Here is a 12459-nt window from a genome sequence, read left to right on the forward strand (position 1 = left end):
TCATCTTCAACCAATGACCAGTGATCATCAAACACGCATCCTCAAGCCATAACCAGTGATCATCACACACACATCCGCAACCCATAGCAAGTGATCATCACAATCTAAACCCATGACCAGTGACCATCCTAATTCCATGACTAGTGATTATGCAGACATCCTTAACCCTGACCAGCGATCATCACTCATGCTCAACTTATGACCAATGAACATCATCACATCCTCAACCTTGACCAGTGATCATTTTATATCATCAATCTATGACCAGTGATCATCACACATCCTCAACCCATGACCAGTGACAATCACACATATTCAATCCATGGTCGGTGCTCATCACTTATCCTCAACCTATGACCAGTGACCATCATCATCACATCCTAAACCCCTGACCAGTGATCTTCACAAATCCTTGATCCACGACCAGTGATCATCACCAATGACCATTGATAATCGTGAACATCATCAACCCATTACCAATGACCAACATCACCACATCCTCTACTCATGAACCGGGGATCATTATACACATCCTCAACCCAAGACCAGTGACCATTATCTCCACATGCTCAACCTATGACCACATCCTCAACCCATACCCAGTGATCATATCCTCAACCAATGACCAGAGACCAACATCATTACACAATTACCCATGACCAGTGATCACACATCCTCATCTATGAACAGTGACTCGTCAGACATCCTCAACCCATGACCGATGTTCATCATATATCCTCACCTCGTGACTAGTCATCATCACAGACAAATCCTCCTCCTATAACCAGTGATCATCACACACATATTCATAACCCATGACCATTGATCATCATATCCTCAACCCATGACCAGTGATCATACACACATCCTAATCCCATGACCAATGATCATACACACATCTTCAACCCATGACCAGTGATCACACATCCTCAACTATGACACATCCTCAAGCCATGACCAGAGATCATCACACACACGCATCTGCAACCCATACACACTATCCCCAGGACTGTCGACACGCTATCCCGAGGACTGTCCACACATTATACCTAGGACTGTCCACACGCTATCCATAGGACTGTCAAAACTCTATCCCCAAGACTGTCCACTTATCCCCAGGACTATCCACACGTAATCCCTAGGACACGCTATCACTAGGACAGTCCATATGCTATCCCATGGACTGTCCACAAGCTTTCGCCAGGACTGTCGAAACGCTATCCCATGGACTGTCGACACGCTATCCCTAGGACTGTTCACACATGATAACCAGAATTGTTCATACGCTATCCCCAGGAATGTCAACACACTATTCCCAGGACTGTCCACACGCTGTCTCCAAGAATGTCTGCAATCTATCCCCAAGACTGTCATAACGCTATTCCCAAGACTGTCCACACGCTATCCCCAGGACTGTCCACACGATATCACCAGGACTGTCCACTTACGATCCCCAGGTCTATCGACACGTTATCCCCAGGACTGTCCACACACTATCCCCAGGACTGTCCAGATGCAATCACCATGATTGTGGACATTTTCGCCGGGACTATCGAAACGCGATCCCCTGGACTGTTCACCAGTTAGCCCCAGTTAGTCCACGGGCTAGCACCAGGACAGACACGCTTTCGCCAGGACTCTCGAAACGCGATCCCCAGGACTGTCCACACGCTATCCCCAGGACTGTACACATGCTATCCCCAGGGCTGTAGACACGCTCTCGCCAGGAAGGTTAAACGCGATCCCCAGGACTGTCCACACGCTATCCCCAAGACAATCGACACGCTATCCCCAGTACTGACCACACACTATCACCAAATTTGTCCACACGTTATCCCCAGGACTATCCACACTCTATCACCAGGACTGTCCACACGCTTTCATCAGGACTGTCGACACACTATCCTCAATACTGTCGATATGCTATCGCCAGGACTGTCCAGAAACTATCTCCAGGAGTGTCGACACGCTATACCCAGGACTAGCCACACATTATCCCTGAGACTGTCCACACGCAGTCCTCATGACTGGCGTAACGCTATTCCTAGGACTGTCCACACGCTATCCCCAGGACTGCCCACACAGTATCCTTTGGAATATCGACACACTATCCCCAGGACTCTCAAAATCCTATTCCCAGGACTGTCCAAACACTATCCTCAGGACTGTCCACACGCTATTCATGGGACTGTACACACTCCATCCCCAGGACTGTCCACACACTATTCCCAAGACTGTGGAAAAGCTATGCCAAAGACTGTCGACAAACTATCTCCAGGATTTTCCACACATTATCCCAAGAACTGTCGACACGCTATCCCCAGAACTGTCTACACAATCCTCAAAACTGTCGACACACTATCCCCAGGACTAACCACACACTATCCCCAGGACTGTCCACACGCTATCCAAAGGACTGTCGAAGGACTGTCCACACGTTAACCTCAGGACTGTCAACAAGATATCCCTAAGACATCCCCAAAGATATCCCCAAAACTGTCAACGCACTATCCCCAGGGCTATCCACACACTATACCCAAGACGCTATCCCCAAGACTGTCGAAACGCTATCCCCAGAACTATCCACACGTTGACTCGAGGACTGACCACACACTATCTAGAGGAATGTCGACACGGTGTCCCGGGACTGTTCACACACTATCGCCAGGACTGTAAAACGTTATCCCCAAGACTGTCCACACACTATCCCGGGACTGTCTACACACTGTCTCCACGACTGTCTACAAGCTATCCCCAGTACTGTCGAAACGCTATCCCCAGGACCGTCCACACGATATTCCCAGGACTGTCCACTTACTATCCACAAGACTGTCGACACGTTATCCCCAGGACTGTCCACACACTATCCCTAGGACTGTCCATATCCTATCACCAGGACGGTAGACACTCTTTCGCCGGGACAGTCGAAACGCAATCGGAATGACTGTCGACCAGTTTTCCCCAATGACTTTCCACAGGCTATCGCCAGGACTGTATACACGCTTTCGCCAGGAGTGTCGAAACGTGATCCCTAGGACTATCCACACGCTATCCCTAGGACTGTTCACATAATATCCCCAGGACTGCTGACAAGTTCTCGCCAGAAAGGTTAAACGCGATCCCCAGGACTGTCCACACGCTATCCCCAAGACAGTCCACACGCTATCCCCAGTACTAACCACACATTATTTTCTGAACAGTAGAAACGTTATGCCAGAACTGTCCACACGCTATCCCCTGGACTGTCCACACGCTTTCATGAGGACTGTCGACACACTATGATCAGGACTCTCCACTCATTATCCCCAGGACTGTCCACACGCTATCTCCACAACTGTCGAGACGATATCCCTAGGACTGTCCACACGCTATTACCACGACTGTCCACACACTATCCTCAGGACTGTCGATATGCTATTGCCAGGACTGTCCACAAACTATCCCCAGGAGTGTCGAGACGCTATACCCAGGACTGTCCACACACTATCCCTAAGACTGTCCACACGCTATCCCCAGGACTGGCGTAACGCTATCCTCAGGACTGGCGTAACGCTATGGCCAAGGACTGTCCAAACGCTATTCCCAGGAATGTCCACACACTATCCCTTAGAATGTCGACACATTATCCCAGGACTCTGGAAATCTTATTTCCAGGATTGTCCACACACTATCGTCAGGATTATCCACACGCTATCCCTAGGACTGTACATACACTATCCTCAAGACTGTCGACACACTATCCCCAGGACTGTCGACACACTATCCACAGGAATGTCCACACACTATCCTCAGGACTGTTGAGACGCTATCCCCAGGACTGTCTACGCGCTATTTCCAGGATTATCCACACACTATCCTCATGACTGTCGACACGCTATCTCCAGGAATGACGTAAAGTTATCCCCAGGAATGTCCACACGCTTTCCCCAGGCCTGTCCACATACTATCCTTAGGACTGATCACACGCTATCCACAGGACTGTCGACACCTTATTCCCAGGACTGTCCACACACTATCCCCAGGACCATCCACACAATATCACCAGGACTGTACATACCCTATCCCCGGGATTGTCCACACAATATCCCTAGAATTGTCCACAAGCTATGCCCAGGATTGTCGCTATCATCAGGACTGTCGATAGGATATCCCCAGGTCTGTCTACACATTATCCCAAGGACTGTCGACACGCTATCCCGAGGACTTGTTTCATATTATTGCTTGTTTTCGTTTTAAAAGTTATTTTGAAATGACCTGCTCATTATTTTACATCCTTTTTATGTTCTTTAAAGATATAGTAGGTATGTGACTGCTTGTGAATGTCAATATGCATGTTTCTCAAACTGCCTACTATAAGATGAAAGCAAAATGTCCTGATATATATCTATCAATAAGGTATTGCGCCAAATAAATACCATACGATCATTTGTATCCTTTTATCGCATCATTTACAAATAAAGTAAAATGGAAGAGTATTACGAAAATCTAAATTACGGTCAATGACCTAACAAAGATAATAAAAAAGATATATGGTCGTTCAACCATGAAGAAAATTCTGTCATTTAACAAAATGTCAAGTTTTTATTATTTTCCATTGCTAAAGCAAAAGTAGAACAAAATACTCTATTTCCTGCAAATGTTATGGCACAGCTGAATAGCTAAGAATTATCTTAAAATCTGCCTTTTTTTTGATGGATGACATTTCACGTTTTCTAACAGTTTTGAATTGCTCTTCCAGATGGCGTTACTGCAAGCATCACAAATTCTTTCAATTGCGCTTCTTTGTATTTGTTTCTCTTGAGCACGGCCGCAATTTGTATTTAGTCTTGTATGTGTCGTCTCCGAAGACGGATGTCTTCTTACGCTCTTTATTTCAAGTCTGTCTTCTGATGTTGTAGCGTCTACGTGTCTTTTCGGTAAGTCAGTCTATTCAGCGATATTACAATGTTTATCTGTCTTTTTCTTAGACAAATGGGCTAGGAAGGATTACACTTCTAGCTTGGATGCCATTCCGGTTTCCTCTCTTCTTTCAGCTTTCATTTAACTTTACTCTCTTTCGATTATTCATTTATAATTAATTTTGGTTTATGTTTATCAGTGTTGAATATATGTTAAATGCTGTTTCTGGTAACCTTGAAAATCTATTACATACTAACTGCAAAGGTTAGCCATAACTACATGCGAAGTGACATTACGCAAGGTAAGGCAATGGTAGTTGGCTTGTTAATCAATTATCTCATCGTTAAGTGCTACAAAGCAGTGTTTGCATGAATGTTTTACACTAAAAGTGCAGTGGAAGTGTTTTCTTTTTTTTTATTTGTACAATACTCTATTATCTGTATGTATGCACAAGGCAGGGGATCAGGGTATACATAATAATAGACGCCAAGTTAGTCAAGCCACCACTGCTCCCTAGCGGAGGTAGCCATAACTACATGTGCAGTGACATTGCGCAAGGCAAGGCAATGATAGTTGTCTTGTTAATCAATTATCTCATCGTAAAGTAGTTTCAAGAGACTTAAATGTTCATTATCAATGTATAAGTATATGGGCAGACGCCAGTAGGTAACTAATCATAATCAATACCAGCCTCGAGATGACTCGTTATTGTTTTTCTTGTAACAAATTTATCAAGTTGATAGATTTGTTACAAGAAAAATATCTTTAGTTAGATGTACTTAGTGTAAAGAGCACAACCATAAAACGTAGAGAACAATTGAACTCAGTATATTACTATTCGCTCAGGTTACATCCTGGAACGTTTAACCTACCATTTCCATTATTACACCACATTGTTTTGCTAAATTGATGATTTAGCTCATTTGAATGACGTTTTTTGTTTTAAGTGTGCAATATACAAACAGTAATAGACCACCGGTTCCTTTGAAAATTTCATGCTCCCAGTAAATACTAACAGCAGTTAAACGTGGCAAGAATGATTAATGATGCGTAAAGAATGACATATAATGTATCTGGAAACAATGAAATTTTCATTTTAGGCAAATGAGTGTCCATTCCTTGTAAAGATGGTTTTGTTTTATTGTTGGCAAGAGGTGAATTTTGCTCGAGAAAAGGAACACCAGCTAAGAATGAACGCCAAAGTGAGGCTTTGATTCTGGTCTGAAGCAGTTTTCAAAGAGATGTGTTTTTTACAATTTAAAATCGTAAATGGCATGTGGGTCTTGAATTGTTTCAATATCAATTTTGGCAATGTTTCAGATATTATTAATAGGTGTCCTCTCTTGTTTCATATTATTTGTTTTCATTTTAAAAGATATATTTTGAAATAACTTGCTCATTATTTTACATGCTTTTTTACGTTCTTTAAAGAACGTTCTTTAAAGACTGCTTGTGAATGTTAATATGCATGTTTCTGAAACTGTCTACTATAGGATGAATGTAAAATGTCCTGATGTATATTTTTCAATAAGGTATTGCGCTAAATAGATACCACACGATCATTTGTATCCTTTTATCACATCATTTACTAATGATAAATGACCTAACAACAATAATTAAAAAGATATATGATCTTTCAACCTTGAAGAAAATTCTATTTGTCGATTTTATTGTTTTCCACTGCTAAAGCAAAAGATAATATTTATACCACACAAAGTAGAACAAAATACTCTATTCCCTGCTAATGTTATGGCACAACTGAATAGCTGGGAAATATCTTAAAATTTCCCGTTTTCTTTGATGGATAAGACATTGCAATATTGCAATGTTTATCTTAGAGAAGTGGGCTAGGAAGGATTACACTTCTACTTGTATGCCATTCTGGTTTCCTTTAGAATGCCATGATAAACTCTCTTCTTTCAGCTTTCATTTAACTTTACTCTCTTTCGATTACTCATATATAATTAATTTCGGTTTATGTTTATCGGTGTTAAATATATATTAAGTGCTGTTTCTGGTAGCCTTGAAAATTTATTGCATACTAATTGCAAAGCAGTGTTTGCACGAATGTTTTTCACTCAATGTTATAGTGGAAGTGTTTTTTGAATTTAAATTTGTCTGTATGCATAAGGCAGGGGATCAGGATCAGGAGCCACCACTGCTCCCTAGCGGAGGTAGCCATAACTACATGCGCAGTGACAGCGCAAGGCAAGGCAATGGTAGTTGGCTTGTTAATCAATTATCTTCAAATAAAGTAGTTTCAGGAGACTTAAATGTTCATTATCAAGTATATGGGCAGACGCCTTACTCTTCTGACCGGACTGCCAATAACTCGGCAATTGGTGTATCCTCGTTATCGCCGTATAAACTTCATAAATTATTACAAAAAAAATATCTTTATAGTTAGATATACTTAGTGTAAAGAGCACAACCATAAAACTTAGAGAACCATTGAACTCGATAGATTGTTCATCCTGGAACGTTTAACCGGCCATTTCCATTATTACAGTTCACATGGTTTTGCTAAAGTGATAATTTAGCTCATTTGAATGACGTTTTTTGTTTTAAGTGTGCAATACACAAACAGTAACAGACCACCGGTTCCTTTTTAAACTTCATGATCCCAGGAATGGACACTCATTTGCCTAAATTTCAATTTCAATTTCAATTATCAATCATTTACACAATGTACAATGAAATTTTAAGTGATTGACATAATGTTTCCAGATACATTGCCTACTCATCAGAGCAAGCAATGTATTTCATTCTTTACGCATCATTCATCATTCTTGCCACGTTTAACTGGTTAGTTATAGTTCTGGTCTGAAGCAGTGTTCAAACAGATGTATTTTTTAAAATTTTTGCAATGGCATGTGGGTCTTAAATTGTTTCAATATCAATTTTGGCAATGTATCAGATATTATAATAGGTGTCTTCGCTTGTTTCATATATGCGCAGTGACATTGCGCAAGGCAAGGCAATGGTAGTTGGCTTGTTAATTAATTATCTCATCGTTAAGTAGTGTTTTCATTTTAAAAGATTTAATTTGAAATGACTTGCTCATTATTTTACATCCTTTTTACATTCTTTAAACACATAGCGAATGCTTTTGTATGTTTATATGAATGTTTCTCCAACTGTCTACTATTAGATGAAAATAAAATGTCCTGATGTATATTCATCAATAAGGTATTCCGCCAAATAAATACCACACGATCATTTGTATCCTTTTATCACATCATTTATACAAATGAAGTGAAATTTAGGAGTATCAGGAAAATCTAAATTAAGATAAATGACAACAACGGGAATAAAAAAGATATATGGTCGTTTAACCTTGAAGAAAATTCTGTCATTTAACAAAATGTTTTTATTATTTTCCATTACTGAAGCAAAAGATAACATTTACACCACACAAAGTAGAATTCTATTCACTGCAAATGTTATGGCATAACTGAATAGGTGAGAATCATCTTAAAATTTCCCGTTTTCTTTGATGGATGACATTTCCCGTTTTCGAATAGTTTTGAATCGCTCTTCCAGATGGCGCTACAGAAAGCATCACAAATTCTTTTAATTGCACTTCTTTGTATTTGCTTCTCCTGAGCACGGCCGCCATTTGTATTGTCTTGTATGTGTCGTCTACGAAGACGGATGTGTTCTTACGCTCTTTATTTCAAGTCTGTCGTTTGATGTTGTAGTGTATACATGTCAGACTATTCAGCGATATTGCAAATGTTTATCTTTGACAAGTGGGCTACGAAGGATTACACTTCTAGCTTGGATACCATTCTGGTTTCCTTTAGAATACTATGATACATTCTTCTTTCAGCTTTCATTTAATTTTAATTCTGGTTTATCTTTATCAGTGTTATATATATGTTAGTGATATTCTGGTAGCCTTGAAAATTTATTGCATAATAAATAAAAAAAACACTCTCATTATAACACTTTGAGTGAAAAACACTCCTGCAAAGGAGTGTTTTTCACGCAAAGTGTTATAATGAGAGTGTTTTTTTTAAATTTAAATTTGTCTTTATGCACGCTGTTAGTCAAACCACCACTTTGCTCCCTAGCGGAGGTAGCCATAACTACATGCGCTGTGACATTGTGCAAAGCAAGGCAATGGTAGTTGTCTTAATCAATTATATCATCGTTAAGTGCTATAAAGCAGTGTTTGCAGGAGTGTTTTTCATTGTGTTTTTAATACACAAGGCAGGGGATCAGGATAAACATAATAATAGACGCCAAGTTAATCAAGCTACCACTGCTCCCTAACGGAGGTAGCCATAATTACATTCACAGTGACAAGGCAATGGTAGTTGGCTTGTTAATCAATTATCTCATCGTAAAGTAGTTTCAGGAGAAAGTATATGGGCAGACGCCAGCCTCCCTCTTCTGAACAATGGTAGTGGAAATCGTCGAGATGACCGGACTGCCAATAACTCGGCAATTTGTGTATCATCGTTATTGCTGGATAAACTTGATAAATGCATTACAATAAAAACATCTTTATAGTGTAAAGAGAACAACCATAAAACGAAGAGAACCATTGAACTCGGTAGATAGACTCAGGTTACAGCTTATGATTGTTCATCCTGAAAGATTTAACTGGCCATTTCCATTATTACAGTTCACATGGTTTTACTAAATTGATGATTTAGCTCATTTGAATGATTTTTGTTTTAAGTGTGTAAGAGACCACAGTTTCTTTCAAAACTTCATGCTCCCAGTAAAAACTAACAGCAGTTAAACGTGGCAAAGTAAAAAATAAAATACCTGTATCAGAGTAAACAATTATATCAATCATTTACAGTTTCATTGTACATTATGTAAATGATTGATAATTAGAATTGAAATTTTCAATTTAGTCAAATGTGTCCATCCCTTGTCAAGATGGTTTTGTTTTATTGTTGGCAGAGAGAACATGAGCGGCAGAGGCGAATTTCCCACGAGAAAAGGAACACACCAGCTAGGAATGAACGCCGAAGTGAGACTTTGAGATGTGTTTTTCTATAATTCAAAATCGAAATTGGCATGTAAGTCTTGAATTGTCTAAATATCAATTTTGGCAGTTTCAGATATTATTCGCTTGTTTCATATTATTCTTTGTTTTCATTTTAAAAGATTTATTTTGAAATGACTTGCTCATTATTTTACATAGTGAATGTTAATATGTATGTTTCTCCAACTTTCTACTATAAGATGAAAACAAAATGCCAAATAAATACCACTCGATCATTTGTATCCTTTTGTCATATCATTTACAAATGAAGTGAAATGTAGGGGTATTAGGAAAATCTAACAACGACAATAAAAAAAATATGTTTCTCTTGAGCACAGCCGCCATTCACTCAGTTTTGTATGTGTCGTCTTCGAAGACAAATGTGTTCTTACGCTCTTTTGATGCTGTAGTGTCTACGTGTCTTTTCGGTAAGTTTATTTTAGACAAGTGTGCTAGGAAGGATTACACTTCTAGCTTGGATGCCATTCTGGTTTCCTTTACAATGCCATGATAAATCTGTCAGCTTTCATTTAACTTTACTCTCGATTATTCGATTATTCATTTATGTTTATCAGTGCTGTTTCTGGTAGCCTTGAAAATTTATTGCATACTAACTGCAAAGCAGTGTTTGTAGGAGTGTTTTTCACTGTGTTATGGTGGGTGTTTTCTTAAATTTAAATTTGTCTGTATGCACAAGGCAGGGGATCAGGATAAACAGCGATAGACGCCAAGTTAGTCAAGCCACCACTGCTCCCTAGGTAGCCAAAACTATATACGCAGTGACATTGCGCAAGGCAAGGCAATGGTAATTGGCTTGTTGATCATTTATCTCATTGTTAAGTGCTACAAAGCAGTGCTTGCAGGAGTGTTTTTCACTCAAAGTGTTTGCGGTGTGTTTTTTTTTTTTTTCAATTTAATGCAATACTGTATTATTTGTATGTAGGGGATCAGGATAAACATAATAATAGTTGCCAAGTTAGTCAAGCCGCCACTGCAGTGACATTGCGCAAGGCGAGGCAACGGTATTTGGCTTGTTGATCAATTATCTCATGGTAAATTAGTTTCAGGAGACAAAATGTTCACTATCAATTAATAGGTATATGGTCAGACGCCAGTAGGGTTAATATCATGATCAATGCCAGCCTCACTCTCCTGAACATAGTGGAAATCGTCGAGATGACCGGACTGCCAATAACTCAACAATTGGCCTGATAAACTTAATGAATTTATAGTTAGATGTACAACCATAAAACGAAGAGAACCATTGAACTCGGTAGTTACAGCTTATGATTGTTCATCCTGGAATGTTTAACCGGCCATTTCCCTTATTACAGTACACATGACGATCTTTAAGTAACGGAACATGGCTTCCTTTTAAAACTTCATACTCCAAGTAAAATATAGCAGCAGTTAAACGTGGCAAGAATGAAATACCTGTATCAGAGTAAGCAATGTATCTGGAAACATTATATCAATCATTAAAGTTTCATTGTACATTATGTGAATGATTGAAAATTAAAATTGAAATTTTCAATTTAGGCAGAGAGAACATGAGCAGCAGAGGCAACGTGAAGGGGATAAAGCGTCCCTCCGCTGGGCAAGAGGCGAATTTTATACGAGAGAAGGAACATACCTGCTAGGAATGAACGCCGAAGTGAGACTTTGATTCTGGTCTGAAGTAGTGTTCAGAGATGTGTTTTTTACAATTTAAAATCGAAAATGGCATGTGGGTCTTGAATTGTTTCAATATCAATTTTGGGAATGTTTCAGATATTACTGATAGGTGTCTTCGTTTGTTTCACATTATTGATTGTTCTCATTTTAAAAGATTTAATTTGAAATGATCATTATTTTACATCCATTCTACGTTCTTTAAAGACGTAGTAGATATGTGACTGCTTGTAAAAGTTAATATGTATGTTTCTCCAACTGTCTCCTATAAAATGAAACCAAAATGTCCCGATGTATATTTATCAATAAAGTATTCCGCCAAATGAATACCACACGATCATTTGTATCCTTTTATCACATCATTTACAAATGAAGTAAAATGTAGGAGTATCAGGAAAATCTAAATTAAGATAAATGACCTTACAACGAAAATAAAAAGATATATGGTCGTTCAACCTTGAAGAAAATTCTGTCATTTAAGCAAAAGATAACATTTATACTTTATTCCCTGCAAATGCTATGGCATGTATGTCTCGTCTCCGAAGACGGATGTGTTCTTAGGCTCTTTATTTCGTCTGTCTTCTAATGTAGTGACTACGTATGTTTTCGGTAAGTCAGACTATTCAGCGATATTGCAATGTTTATCTTATAGAAGTTTCAGTTTTCATTTAAATTAACTCGACAAATTATAATTTATTTTGGTTTATGTTTATCAGTGTTAAATACATGTTGTGAGGTTTATGGAAGCCTTGAAAATTTATTGTTTACAGGAGTGTTTTTCACGCAAAGTGAAATTAAATTTTAATTTGTCTGTATGCACAGGGCAGGGAATCAGGATAAACATAATGTTAGACGCCAAGTTAGTTAAGCCAACACTACTCCCT

At 39.2% G+C, this 12459-nt stretch overlaps 1 long non-coding RNA gene across 1 annotated transcript; it reads left to right on the forward strand.

Annotated features, from left to right (window-relative positions):
• Window positions 1-4742: 4742 nt before the first annotated feature.
• LOC139764965 (uncharacterized) lies at window positions 4743-11890 on the forward strand. Its single transcript, XR_011716527.1, has 3 exons — window positions 4743-4916; window positions 9820-9938; window positions 11444-11890. It is a non-coding gene; the product is annotated as an uncharacterized lncRNA (long non-coding RNA).
• The last annotated feature ends 569 nt before the right edge of the window (window positions 11891-12459 follow it).

This window comes from Panulirus ornatus, chromosome 52 (genome assembly GCF_036320965.1).
Source record: "Panulirus ornatus isolate Po-2019 chromosome 52, ASM3632096v1, whole genome shotgun sequence".
Classification (NCBI taxonomy): Eukaryota; Metazoa; Arthropoda; class Malacostraca; order Decapoda; family Palinuridae; genus Panulirus; species Panulirus ornatus.